The following is a 14,902-nucleotide window of genomic DNA, read 5'->3' as shown; positions in this document are numbered from 1 at the left end:
GTAAGATTAGGTCACAGCACCAAAAAAAAAGGTTCGACAAATGTACTAAAAGATTGACAGATGAAAAAGAAAAAGGTCAAGGCAATGACTTTGCTTAGTAGTAGGATGTGAGATTGAAATATGATTTCAAGTTTGAAAGAAGGTTTTTGTCAAACTAATTTAGGTGAGCTGTCAAGGCAAGGAAACCTTCAAAAAGATTGACAGAATTAAAAATTTTCAAAACAGCGATCTTGCTTAGTAGTCATACTCACACAAAATTCTCAGGCTATGGATCAGCATAACAATGGAAATATTGAGTTAAAAATGCTAAAACAATGAAAATTTTAAAACGGACAGAAATAGATTGCATTTAAAACTAAAACGTAGGAAAAGAAGGATGAAACTTTCGATCAAATTTAAAGGAAGAAAACACAAACTCCTAATATTGAAAAAATTAGAAGACAGCCAACAACATGAAGAGATTTTGGTCAGTCCCCAAATGTCAGATGAAAGAACACATCAGCACCACAAAACAAACCTTCGACAAGTCTACTAAAAGATTGACAGAAAGAAATCTTCAAAACAGCAACCTTGCTCAGTAGTCAGATGTCAGACTGAAATCTGATTTCAAGTTTGAACCGGGGGTACACTCAAATTAAACTAAGTTCAAGGGGATGCCCTGTCAAGAGCATGACAGTAATCGAAAAGCTTTCCAGTCGGATAAATTCTCAAACTCAAGGTTACCGATAGAAGATAATAATCAAAGTTAAGGTTGAAGATAGCAGATGCAATTCAGAGATCTTGGTTAGTCTACATATGTGAGAATGAAGTTCTACATCAACACGAGAAGAAAAATTATGTTAAAACTACTGAAATAAGGAAACACAATTAAGTTTTTAAAAAAAGCTAGAAGCAGATTGTGGTTAATATTTAGACGTAAGAAAAATGGTGTTTCTTTGGAAAAAACACAAACAAAGAATACACAAGCACTCAACACTCAAACTCAAAGTAGAAGCAAGCACATAGCATCCAGAGATCTTTGTTAGTCGTCAGATGTCAGATTAAAGGTATAAAACAACACAAGAAACAACAAAACCTCTGAAAAAACTGCCAATATTGACACGAAGAAATAAGTGCCAAATAACATCTTTATTAGTCGTCAGATTAGAGAACGAAGTGTGAATTCAAGTTTGAACAAAGTTTAATGAAGAGACCAAAAAAATTAAAATTTTTAAATTATTGAAATAAAAATAATTAAGTCTAAATCGACATTCACTGGCAAGAGCACGACACTAGCACTAGTTAAAAGGCTTTCTCTTAAGGCGGATAAAAAATACTCAAACTCAGGGTTAAAGAGAGAAAATAAGAATCAAACACAAGGCTAAGAAATCAGGTGAAGTTCAGAGATCTTTGTTAGTCAAAACTGAAAATAAAAAAAATCTTTTTGATTACAAATTCTAAGCTGGACCAGCTTTTTAATGATACAAACTCAAGGTAAAAGAAAGCAGATGGAGGTCAGAGATCTTGGTTAGTCATCACAAGTCAGAATGAAGTTATACATCAACAACAAATTACGCTAACAAAACCAAGAAACATACAAAACTAATTTAAAAAATAGCTGAAATCGGATTAAGGTTAAAATTTAGACGTAAGGAATATGGATGTTTCTTTGGGAAGAACTTTAACAAAGAACTCTCAACATCTGAACACTCAAACTCAAAGTAGAAAACAGCATATAGCATTCGGAGATCTTGGTTAGTCTTCAGATGTCAGATTAAAGTTATCCATCTGCACCAAAAAGAAAATAAAAAAAACGCTAAAAGATTGACAATATAAAAAGGAAGAGCTCAAAACAACAATGTCGCTTAGTCGTGACCAAAGATAGGAATCAAACTCAAGGTAAAAGAAAGCAGACGAAGGTCAGAGATCTTGGTTAGCCATCACAAGTCAGAATGAAGTTATACATCAACAACAAATTACGCTAACAAAACCAAGAAACATACAAAACTAAATTTAAAAAATAGCTGAAAACGGATTGTGGTTAAAATTTAGACCTTAGGAATATGGATGTTTCTTTGGCAAGAACTTGAACAAAGAACTCTCAACATCTGAACACTCAAACTCAAAGTAGAAAACAGCATATAGCATTCGGAGATCTTGGTTAGTCTTCAGATGTCAGATTAAAGTTATCCATCTGCACCAAAAAGAAAATAATAAAAAACACTAAAAGATTGACACAATAAAAAGGAAGAGCTCAAAACAACAATGTCGCTTAGTCGTGACCAAAGATAGGAATCAAACTCAAGGTAAAAGAAAGCAGATGAAGATCAGAGATCTTGGTTAGTCATCACAAGTCAGAATGAAGTTATACATCACCACAAAATTATGTTAACCAAACAAAATAAACAAACAAAACTAAAATTACAGAAATAGCTAAAAAACAGATTGTGGTAAACATCGGGACGTAAAAAAAGTGGTATGTGTTTCTGCAAAAAAGAATACTCAAGCTCTCAACCGCTTAAACTCAAAGTAGAAGACGGCACATAGCATTCAGAGATCTTGGTTAGTCATCAGATGTCATTAAAGTTGTACATCAGCACCAAAAGCAATAAAACCTTCGAAATCCTTGACACAATAAAAAAGCTCACAACAATAAAATCGCTTAGTCGTTACAGAAGATAAGAATCAAACTCAAGGTAAAAGGAAGCAGATGAAGGTCAGAGATCTTGGTTAGTCGTCACATGTCAGAATGAAGTTATACATCACCACAATATAAGTAGTACGTTAACAAAACTAAGAAAAGCAAAACTAAATTTGCAAAAACAGCTGAAAACTGATTTTGGTTAATAGTTAGACGTAAAAAATGGATGTTTCTTTGGAAAAAACTTGAATGAAGAACACTCGATCTCTCAACACACAAACGGCACCTAGCATTCAGAGATCAATGTTAGTCATCAGATGTCAGATTAAAGTTATACATCAGCACCAAAAAACAAAACCTTTGAAAAAACTGCTGAAAGATTGACACGAAGAAATAAGTGCTAAAAACCATCCCTCTTAGTCGTCAGATGTGAGAACGAAAGTTTGAACAAAGTTTAATGAAGAGGCTAAGAGTAAAAAATTTTTTAATTATATTGGAATGAAAATATTTAGGTCTAAATCAAGATTCCCGGGCAAGAACACGACAGTAGTTAAAAAGCTTTCTCTTGAGGCAGATAAAAAATAACCGAACAAAAGGTTAACGATAAAAGATAAGAATCAAACTCATGGTAAAAAAACAAATCAGATGAGCGTCAGAGAGTCTTGGTTAGTCGTCATATTTCAGATAGAAGTTATACATCAGCACCAAAAAACAATAAAACCTTCGGATATCCAACAATAAAAAGAGCTATAACAATAATATCTCTTAGTCGTTACAGAAGATCAGAATCAAACTCAAGGTAAAAGAAAGCAGATGAAGGCCATATATCTTGGTTAGTCGTCACATATCAGAATGAAGTTATACATCGCCACCAAATTACGTTAACAAAATCAAAAGAAACGAACAAAACTAAATTTGCAAATGTAGCTGAAAACAGATTGTGGTAAAAATTTAGACGTAAGAAAAGGGGTATGTGTCTCTGCAAAAATGAATACTCAAGATCCCAACAACTTAAACTCAAAGTAGAAGACGGCACATAGCATTCAGAGATCTTTGTTAGTCGTCAGATGTAATATTAAAGTTATACACCAGCACCAAAAAATAAAACCATCGGATATTGAAACAATAAAAAAGCTAAAACAATAAAATCTCTTAGTCGTTACAGAAGATAAGAATCAAACTCAAGGTAAAAGAAAGCAGATGAAGGTCCGAGATCTTGGTTAGTCGTCACATGTCAGAATGAAGTTATACACCACCATCACAATTGAAATAGTACGTTAAAAAAACAAAAAGAAAAACTAAATTTGCAAAAATAGCTGAAAACAGGTTGTGGTTAAAATTGATACTTAAGAAAAATGGATGTTTCTCTGGTAAAAACTTGAACAAAAACCACTCGAAATCTGAACACTCAAACTCAAAGTAGAAGACAGCATATAGCATTTAGAGATCTTTGTTAGTCGTCAGATGTCAGACTAAAGTTATACATCAGCACCAAAAAAACCTTCGAAAACCGTGACACAAAAAAGAACTCAAAACAGTAATATCGCTTAGTAGTAACAGAAGATAATAATCAAACTCAAGGTAAAAGAAATCAGATGGAGGTCAGAGATCTTGGTTAGTCGTCACATGTCAGAATGAAGTTTTACATCACCACCACAACAGAGACATTACGTCAACAAAACCAATAGAAATGAACAAAAAAATTTGCAAAAAAAGCTGAAAACAGATTGTGGTAAACATTTAAAGGTAAGAAAAGTGGCGTGTCTTTGCAAAAAAAAGAATACTCGAAGCTCTCAATAACTTAAACTCAAAGTAGAAGACGGCACATAGAATTCAGACATCTTGGTTAGTCGTCACATGTCAGAATGAAGTTATACATCACCACCACAACGGAGACATTACGTCAACAAAACCATAAAAAATGAACAAAAATTTTTGCAAAAATAGCTGAAAACAGATTGTGCAGATTGTGGCGAACATTTAAAGGTAGGAAAAGTGGCGTGTCTTTGCAAAAAAGAATACTCGAAGCTCTCAATAACTTAAACTCAAAGTCGAAGACGGCACATAGAATTCAGACATCTTGGTTAGTCGTCACATGTCAGAATGAAGTTATACATCACCACCACAACAGAGACATTACGTCAACAAAACCATAAGATATGAACAAAAAAATTTGCAAAAATAGCTGAAAACAGATTGTGGTGAACATTTACAGGTAAGAAAAGTGGCGTGTCTTTGTAAAAAAGAATACTCGAAGCTCTCAATAACTTAAACTCAAAGTAGAAGACGGCACAAAGAATTCAGACATCTTGGTTAGTCGCCACATGTCAGAATTAAGTTATACATCACCACCACAACAGAGACATTACGTCAACTAAACCATAAATGAACAAAAAAATTTGCAAAAATAGCTGAAAACAGATTGTGGTAAACATTTAAAGGTAAGAAAAGTGGGGTGTCTTTGCAAAAAAGAATACTCAAGCTCTCAATAACTTAAACTCAAAGTAGAAGACGGCATATAGCATTCAGAGATCTTGGTTAGTCGTCAGATGTCACATTAAACTTATATATCAGCACCAAAAAACAATGAAACCTTCGAAAACCTGGACAATAAAAAGAACTAAAACAATAATATCTCTTAGTCGTTACAGAAGACAAGAATCAAAGTCAAGGTAAAAGGAAGCAGATGAAGGTCAGAGATCTTGGTTAGTCGTCACATGTCAGAATGAAGTTTTACATCACCACCACAATTGAAACAGTACGTTAAAAAAACTAAGAAATGAAAAACTAAATTTGCAAGAAGAGCTGAAAACAGATTGTGGTAAACATTTAAAGGTAAGAAAAGTGGCGTGTCTTTGCAAAAAAGAATACTCGAAGCTCTCAATAACTTAAACTCAAAGTAGAAGACGGCACATAGAATTCAGACATCTTGGTTAGTCGTCACATGTCAGAATGAAGTTATACATCACCACCACAACAGAGACATTACGTCAACAAAACCATAAAAAATGAACAAAAAATTTTGCAAAAATAGCTGAAAACAGATTGTGGTGAACATTTAAAGGTAGCAAAGTGGCGTCTCTTTGCAAAAAAGAATACTCGAAGCTCTCAATAACTTAAACTCAAAGTCGAAGACGGCACATAGAATTCAGACATCTTGGTTAGTCGTCACATGTCAGAATGAAGTTATACACCACCACCACAACAGAGACATTACGTCAACAAAACCATAAGAAATGAACAAAAAAATTTGCAAAAATAGCTGAAAACAGATTGTGGTGAACATTTAAAGGTAGGAAAAGTGGCGTGTCTTTGCAAAAAAGAATACTCGAAGCTCTCAATAACTTAAACTCAAAGTAGAAGACGGCACAAAGAATTCAGACATCTTGGTTAGTCGCCACATGTCAGAATGAAGTTATACATCACCACCACAACAGAGACATTACGTCAACAAAACCATAAGAAATGAACAAAAAAAATTGCAAAAATAGCTGAAAACAGATTGTGGTGAACATTTAAAGGTAGGAAAAGTGGTGTGTCTTTGCAAAAAAGAATACTCGAAGCTCTCAATAACTTAAACTCAAAGTAGAAGACGGCACAAAGAATTCAGACATCTTGGTTAGTCGCCACATGTCAGAATGAAGTTATACATCACCACCACAACAGAGACATTACGTCAACTAAACCATAAATGAACAAAAAAATTTGCAAAAATAGCTGAAAACAGATTGTGGTAAACATTTAAAGGTAAGAAAAGTGGGGTGTCTTTGCAAAAAAGAATACTCAAGCTCTCAATAACTTAAACTCAAAGTAGAAGACGGCATATAGCATTCAGAGATCTTGGTTAGTCGTCAGATGTCACATTAAACTTATATATCAGCACCAAAAAACAATGAAACCTTCGAAAACCTGGACAATAAAAAGAACTAAAACAATAATATCTCTTAGTCGTTACAGAAGACAAGAATCAAAGTCAAGGTAAAAGGAAGCAGATGAAGGTCAGAGATCTTGGTTAGTCGTCACATGTCAGAATGAAGTTTTACATCACCACCACAATTGAAACAGTACGTTAAAAAAACTAAGAAATGAAAAACTAAATTTGCAAGAAGAGCTGAAAACAGATTGTGGTAAACATTTAAAGGTAAGAAAAGTGGCGTGTCTTTGCAAAAAAGAATACTCGAAGCTCTCAATAACTTAAACTCAAAGTAGAAGACGGCACATAGAATTCAGACATCTTGGTTAGTCGTCACATGTCAGAATGAAGTTATACATCACCACCACAACAGAGACATTACGTCAACAAAACCATAAAAAATGAACAAAAAATTTTGCAAAAATAGCTGAAAACAGATTGTGGTGAACATTTAAAGGTAGGAAAAGTGGCGTCTCTTTGCAAAAAAGAATACTCGAAGCTCTCAATAACTTAAACTCAAAGTCGAAGACGGCACATAGAATTCAGACATCTTGGTTAGTCGTCACATGTCAGAATGAAGTTATACACCACCACCACAACAGAGACATTACGTCAACAAAACCATAAGAAATGAACAAAAAAATTTGCAAAAATAGCTGAAAACAGATTGTGGTGAACATTTAAAGGTAGGAAAAGTGGCGTGTCTTTGCAAAAAAGAATACTCGAAGCTCTCAATAACTTAAACTCAAAGTAGAAGACGGCACAAAGAATTCAGACATCTTGGTTAGTCGCCACATGTCAGAATGAAGTTATACATCACCACCACAACAGAGACATTACGTCAACAAAACCATAAGAAATGAACAAAAAAAATTGCAAAAATAGCTGAAAACAGATTGTGGTGAACATTTAAAGGTAGGAAAAGTGGTGTGTCTTTGCAAAAAAGAATACTCGAAGCTCTCAATAACTTAAACTCAAAGTAGAAGACGGCACAAAGAATTCAGACATCTTGGTTAGTCGCCACATGTCAGAATGAAGTTATACATCACCACCACAACAGAGACATTACGTCAACTAAACCATAAATGAACAAAAAAATTTGCAAAAATAGCTGAAAACAGATTGTGGTAAACATTTAAAGGTAAGAAAAGTGGGGTGTCTTTGCAAAAAAGAATACTCAAGCTCTCAATAACTTAAACTCAAAGTAGAAGACGGCATATAGCATTCAGAGATCTTGGTTAGTCGTCAGATGTCACATTAAACTTATATATCAGCACCAAAAAACAATGAAACCTTCGAAAACCTGGACAATAAAAAGAACTAAAACAATAATATCTCTTAGTCGTTACAGAAGACAAGAATCAAAGTCAAGGTAAAAGGAAGCAGATGAAGGTCAGAGATCTTGGTTAGCCGTCACATGTCAAAATGAAGTTATATATCACCACCACAGATGAAACAGTACGCTAAGAAACTAAATGGAAAAAAAACTAAATTTGCAAAAATAGATGAAAACAGATTGTGGTTAAAATTTAGACGTAAGAAAAATGGATGTTTCTCTGGGAAAAACTTGAACAAAGACTTCTCGATATCTGAACACTAAAACTCAAAGTAGAAGACAGCACATGGCCTTTAGAGATCTTTGTTAGTCGTCAGATGTCGATTAAAGTTATACAACAGGACCAAAAAATCTCCGAAAACCGTTACACATTAAAAAGAGCTCAAAACAATAATATCGCTTAGTCGTTACAGATAATAATCAAACTCAAGATAAAAGAAAGCAGATGAAGGTCCGAGATCTTGGTTAGTCGTCACATGTCAGAATGAAGTTATACATTACCACCACAACAAAAATTACGTCAACAAAACCATAAGAACTGAACAAAAAATTGCACGCTGAAAACAGAATGTGGTAAACATTTAGACGTAAGAAAAGTGGTATGTCTTCGCAAAAAAGAATACTCCAAGATCTCAACAAATTAAACTCAAAGTACAAGGCGGCATATAGCATTCAGAGATCTTGGTTAGTCGTTAGATGTCATATTAAAGTTATACATCAGCACCAAAAAACAATAAAACCTTCAAAAACCTTGACAATAAAAAGAGCTAAAACAAAAAAATCTCTCAGTCGTTACCGAAGACAAGAATCAAACTCAAGGTAAAAGGAAGCAGATGAACGTCAGAGATCTTGGTTAGTCGTCACATGTCAGAATGAAGTTTTACAACACCACCACAATTGAAACAGTACGTTAAATAAACTAAGAAATGAAAAACTAAATTTGCAAGAAGAGCTGAAAACAGATTGTGGTAAACATTTAAAGGTAAGAAAAGTGGCGTGTCTTTGCAAAAAAAGAATACTCGAAGCTCTCAATAACTTAAACTCAAAGTAGAAGACGGCACAAAGAATTCAGACATCTTGGTTAGTCGCCACATGTCAGAATGAAGTTATACATCACCACCACAACAGAGACATTACGTCAACAAAACCATAAGAAATGAACAAAAAAAATTGCAAAAATAGCTGAAAACAGATTGTCGTGAACATTTAAAGGTAGGAAAAGTGGTGTGTCTTTGCAAAAAAGAATACTCGAAGCTCTCAATAACTTAAACTCAAAGTAGAAGACGGCACAAAGAATTCAGACATCTTGGTTAGTCGCCACATGTCAGAATGAAGTTATACATCACCACCACAACAGAGACATTACGTCAACTAAACCATAAATGAACAAAAAAATTTGCAAAAATAGCTGAAAACAGATTGTGGTAAACATTTAAAGGTAAGAAAAGTGGGGTGTCTTTGCAAAAAAGAATACTCAAGCTCTCAATAACTTAAACTCAAAGTAGAAGACGGCATATAGCATTCAGAGATCTTGGTTAGTCGTCAGATGTCACATTAAACTTATATATCAGCACCAAAAAACAATGAAACCTTCGAAAACCTGGACAATAAAAAGAACTAAAACAATAATATCTCTTAGTCGTTACAGAAGACAAGAATCAAAGTCAAGGTAAAAGGAAGCAGATGAAGGTCAGAGATCTTGGTTAGCCGTCACTTGTCAAAATGAAGTTATATATCACCACCACAGATGAAACAGTACGCTAAGAAACTAAATGGAAAAAAAACTAAATTTGCAAAAATAGATGAAAACAGATTGTGGTTAAAATTTAGACGTAAGAAAAATGGATGTTTCTCTGGGAAAAACTTGAACAAAGACTTCTCGATATCTGAACACTAAAACTCAAAGTAGAAGACAGCACATGGCCTTTAGAGATCTTTGTTAGTCGTCAGATGTCGATTAAAGTTATACAACAGGACCAAAAAATCTCCGAAAACCGTTACACATTAAAAAGAGCTCAAAACAATAATATCGCTTAGTCGTTACAGATAATAATCAAACTCAAGATAAAAGAAAGCAGATGAAGGTCCGAGATCTTGGTTAGTCGTCACATGTCAGAATGAAGTTATACATTACCACCACAACAAAAATTACGTCAACAAAACCATAAGAACTGAACAAAAAATTGCACGCTGAAAACAGAATGTGGTAAACATTTAGACGTAAGAAAAGTGGTATGTCTTCGCAAAAAAGAATACTCCAAGATCTCAACAAATTAAACTCAAAGTACAAGGCGGCATATAGCATTCAGAGATCTTGGTTAGTCGTTAGATGTCATATTAAAGTTATACATCAGCACCAAAAAACAATAAAACCTTCAAAAACCTTGACAATAAAAAGAGCTAAAACAAAAAGATCTCTCAGTCGTTACAGAAGACAAGAATCAAACTCAAGGTAAAAGGAAGCAGATGAACGTCAGAGATCTTGGTTAGTCGTCACATGTCAGAATGAAGTTATACATCACCACAACAGAAACATTACTTCAACAAAACCATAACAACAAAAAAGTTGCAAGCTGAGAACAGATTGTGGTAAATAGTTAGACGTAAGAAAAGTGGTAAGTCTTTGCAAAAAAGAATACTCAAGCTCTCAACAACTTAAACTCAAAGTAGAAGACGGCATATAGAATTCAGAGATCTTGGTTAGTCGTCAGATGTCATATTAAAAATATACATCAGCACCAAAAAACAAAACCTTCGGAGATTGAAACAATAAAAAGATCTAAAACAGTAATATCTCTTAGTCGTTACAGAAGATAAGAATCAAACTCAAGGTAAAAGGAAGCAGATGAAGGTCAGAGATCTTGGTTAGTCGTCACATGTCAGAATGAAGTTATACATCACCACAAGAGAAACATTACGTCAACAAAACCATAAGAACTGAACAAAAAAAAATTTGCAAGCCGAAAACAGATTGTGGTAAACATTTAGACGTAAGAAAAGTGGTATGTCTTTGCAAAAAAGAATACTCAAGTTCTCAATAACTTAAACTCAAAGTCTAAGACGGCACATAGCATTCAGAAATCTTGGCTGGTCTAGAGATGTCATACTAAATTTATACATCAGCACGAAAAAACAATAAAACCTTCAAAAACCTTGACAATAAAAAGAGCTAAAACAAAAATATCTCTCAGTCGTTACAGAACACAAGAATCAAACTCAAGGTAAAAGGAAGCAGATGAAGGTCAGAGATCTTGGTTAGTCGTCACATGTCAGAATGAAGTTATACATCACAACAACAGAAACATTACGTCAACAAAACGATAAGGACTGAACAAAAAAAATTGAAAGCTGAAAACAGATTGTGGTAAACATTAAGACGTAAAAGTGGTATGTCTTTGCAAAAAAGAATACTCAAGCTCTCAATAACTTAAACTCAAAGTAGAAGACGGCACATAGAATTCAGAGATCTTGGTTAGTAGTCAGATGTCAAATCAAAAATATACATCAGCACCAAAAAACAACAAAACCTTCGGAGATTGAAACAATAAAAAGAGCTAAAACAATAATATCTCTTAGTCGTTACAGAAGATAAGAATCACACTCAAGGTAAAAGGAAGCAGATGAAGGTCAGAGATCTTGGTTAGTCGTCACATGTCAGAATGAAGTTTTACAACACCACCACAATTGAAACAGTACGTTAAATAAACTAAGAAATGAAAAACTAAATTTGCAAGAAGAGCTGAAAACAGATTGTGGTAAACATTTAAAGGTAAGAAAAGTGGCGTGTCTTTGCAAAAAAAGAATACTCGAAGCTCTCAATAACTTAAACTCAAAGTAGAAGACGGCACATAGAATTCAGACATCTTGGTTAGTCGTTAGATGTCATATTAAAGTTATACATCAGCACCAAAAAACAATAAAACCTTCAAAAACCTTGACAATAAAAAGAGCTAAAACAAAAAAATCTCTCAGTCGTTACCGAAGACAAGAATCAAACTCAAGGTAAAAGGAAGCAGATGAAGGTCAGAGATCTTGGTTAGTCGTCACATGTCAGAATGAAGTTTTACAACACCACCACAATTGAAACAGTACGTTAAATAAACTAAGAAATGAAAAACTAAATTTGCAAGAAGAGCTGAAAACAGATTGTGGTAAACATTTAAAGGTAAGAAAAGTGGCGTGTCTTTGCAAAAAAAGAATACTCGAAGCTCTCAATAACTTAAACTCAAAGTAGAAGACGGCACATAGAATTCAGACATCTTGGTTAGTCGTTAGATGTCATATTAAAGTTATACATCAGCACCAAAAAACAATAAAACCTTCAAAAACCTTGACAATAAAAAGAGCTAAAACAAAAAAATCTCTCAGTCGTTACCGAAGACAAGAATCAAACTCAAGGTAAAAGGAAGCAGATGAACGTCAGAGATCTTGGTTAGTCGTCACATGTCAGAATGAAGTTTTACAACACCACCACAATTGAAACAGTACGTTAAATAAACTAAGAAATGAAAAACTAAATTTGCAAGAAGAGCTGAAAACAGATTGTGGTAAACATTTAAAGGTAAGAAAAGTGGCGTGTCTTTGCAAAAAAAGAATACTCGAAGCTCTCAATAACTTAAACTCAAAGTAGAAGACGGCACATAGAATTCAGACATCTTGGTTAGTCGTTAGATGTCATATTAAAGTTATACATCAGCACCAAAAAACAATAAAACCTTCAAAAACCTTGACAATAAAAAGAGCTAAAACAAAAAAATCTCTCAGTCGTTACCGAAGACAAGAATCAAACTCAAGGTAAAAGGAAGCAGATGAACGTCAGAGATCTTGGTTAGTCGTCACATGTCAGAATGAAGTTATACATCACCACAACAGAAACATTACGTCAACAAAACCATAACAACAAAAAAAGTTGCAAGCTGAGAACAGATTGTGGTAAATAGTTAGACGTAAGAAAAGTGGTAAGTCTTTGCAAAAAAGAATACTCAAGCTCTCAACAACTTAAACTCAAAGTAGAAGACGGCATATAGAATTCAGAGATCTTGGTTAGTCGTCAGATGTCATATTAAAAATATACATCAGCACCAAAAAACAAAACCTTCGGAGATTGAAACAATAAAAAGATCTAAAACAGTAATATCTCTTAGTCGTTACAGAAGATAAGAATCAAACTCAAGGTAAAAGGAAGCAGATGAAGGTCAGAGATCTTGGTTAGTCGTCACATGTCAGAATGAAGTTATACATCACCACAAGAGAAACATTACGTCAACAAAACCATAAGAACTGAACAAAAAAAAATTTGCAAGCCGAAAACAGATTGTGGTAAACATTTAGACGTAAGAAAAGTGGTATGTCTTTGCAAAAAAGAATACTCAAGTTCTCAATAACTTAAACTCAAAGTCTAAGACGGCACATAGCATTCAGAAATCTTGGCTGGTCTATAGATGTCATATTAAATTTATACATCAGCACGAAAAAACAATAAAACCTTCAAAAACCTTGACAATAAAAAGAGCTAAAACAAAAATATCTCTCAGTCGTTACAGAACACAAGAATCAAACTCAAGGTAAAAGGAAGCAGATGAAGGTCAGAGATCTTGGTTAGTCGTCACATGTCAGAATGAAGTTATACATCACAACAACAGAAACATTACGTCAACAAAACGATAAGGACTGAACAAAAAAAATTGAAAGCTGAAAACAGATTGTGGTAAACATTAAGACGTAAAAGTGGTATGTCTTTGCAAAAAAGAATACTCAAGCTCTCAATAACTTAAACTCAAAGTAGAAGACGGCACATAGAATTCAGAGATCTTGGTTAGTAGTCAGATGTCAAATCCAAAATATACATCAGCACCAAAAAACAACAAAACCTTCGGAGATTGAAATAATAAAAAGAGCTAAAACAATAATATCTCATAGTCGTTACAGAAGATAAGAATCACACTCAAGGTAAAAGGAAGCAGATGAAGGTCAGAGATCTTGGTTAGTCGTCACATGTCAGAATGAAGTTTTACAACACCACCACAATTGAAACAGTACGTTAAATAAACTAAGAAATGAAAAACTAAATTTGCAAGAATAGCTCAAAACAAGTTGTGGTTGAAATTGGTACGTAAGAAAAAAGGAAGTTTCTTTGGGAAAAACTTGAACAAGAAACTCTCGAGATCTGAACACTCAAACTCAAAGTAGAAAACAAAATCTAGCATTCAGAGATCTTGGTTAGTCGTCAGATGTCATATTAAACTTATATATCAGCACCAAAAAAACAATAAAAACCTTCGAAAACCTTGACAATAAAAAGAGCTAAAACAATAATATCTCTTAGTCGTTACAGAAGACAAGAATCAAACTCAAGGTAATAGGAAGCAGATGAAAGTCAGAGATCTTGGTTAGTCGTCACATGTCAGAATGAAGTTATACATTACCACCACAACAGTAATATTACGTCAACAAAACCATAAGAACTCAACAAAAAAATTGCAAGCTGAAAATAGATTGTGGTAAACATTTAGACGTAAGAAAAGTGGTATGTTTTTCCACAAATTAATACTCAAGCTCTCAACAACTTAAACTCAAAGTAGAAGACGGCACATAGAATTCAGAGATTTTGGTTAATCGTCAGATGTCATATTAAAAATGTACATCAGCACCAAAAAACAACATGTCAGAATGAAATTTTAGATCACCACCACAATTGAAACAGTACGTTAAATAAACTAAGAAATTAAAAACTAAATTTGCAAGAATAGCTGAAAACAGATTGTGGTTAAAATTGATACGTAAGAAAAATGGAAGTTTCTTTGGGAAAAACTTGAACAAAGAACTCTAGATATCTGAACACTCAAACTCAAAGTATAAGACGGCACATAGCATTCAGAGATATTGGTTAGTCGTCAGATGTCATATTGAAGTTATACATCAGTACCATAAAACAATAAAACCTTCGCAAACCTTGACAATAAAAGAGCTAAAAAATAATAACTCTCAGTCGTTACAGAAGACAAGAATCACACTCAAGGTAAAAGAAAGCAGA

The 14,902-nt window shown here is 33.8% G+C and overlaps 1 protein-coding gene across 2 annotated transcripts in view; it reads right to left on the bottom strand.

Moving 5' to 3' along the window:
• Positions 1-14,902, bottom strand: part of LOC142357261 (nesprin-1-like) — a 278,227-nt gene that overhangs the window by 173,659 nt on the left and 89,666 nt on the right. The gene's annotated exons all lie outside the window — the stretch shown is intronic.

The sequence above is a fragment of the Convolutriloba macropyga genome, chromosome 2 (assembly GCF_964194025.1).
Source record: "Convolutriloba macropyga chromosome 2, txConMacr16.3, whole genome shotgun sequence".
Lineage (NCBI taxonomy): Eukaryota > Metazoa > Xenacoelomorpha > Acoela > Convolutidae > Convolutriloba > Convolutriloba macropyga.
This window is presented reverse-complemented; position numbering and strand designations above follow the sequence as displayed.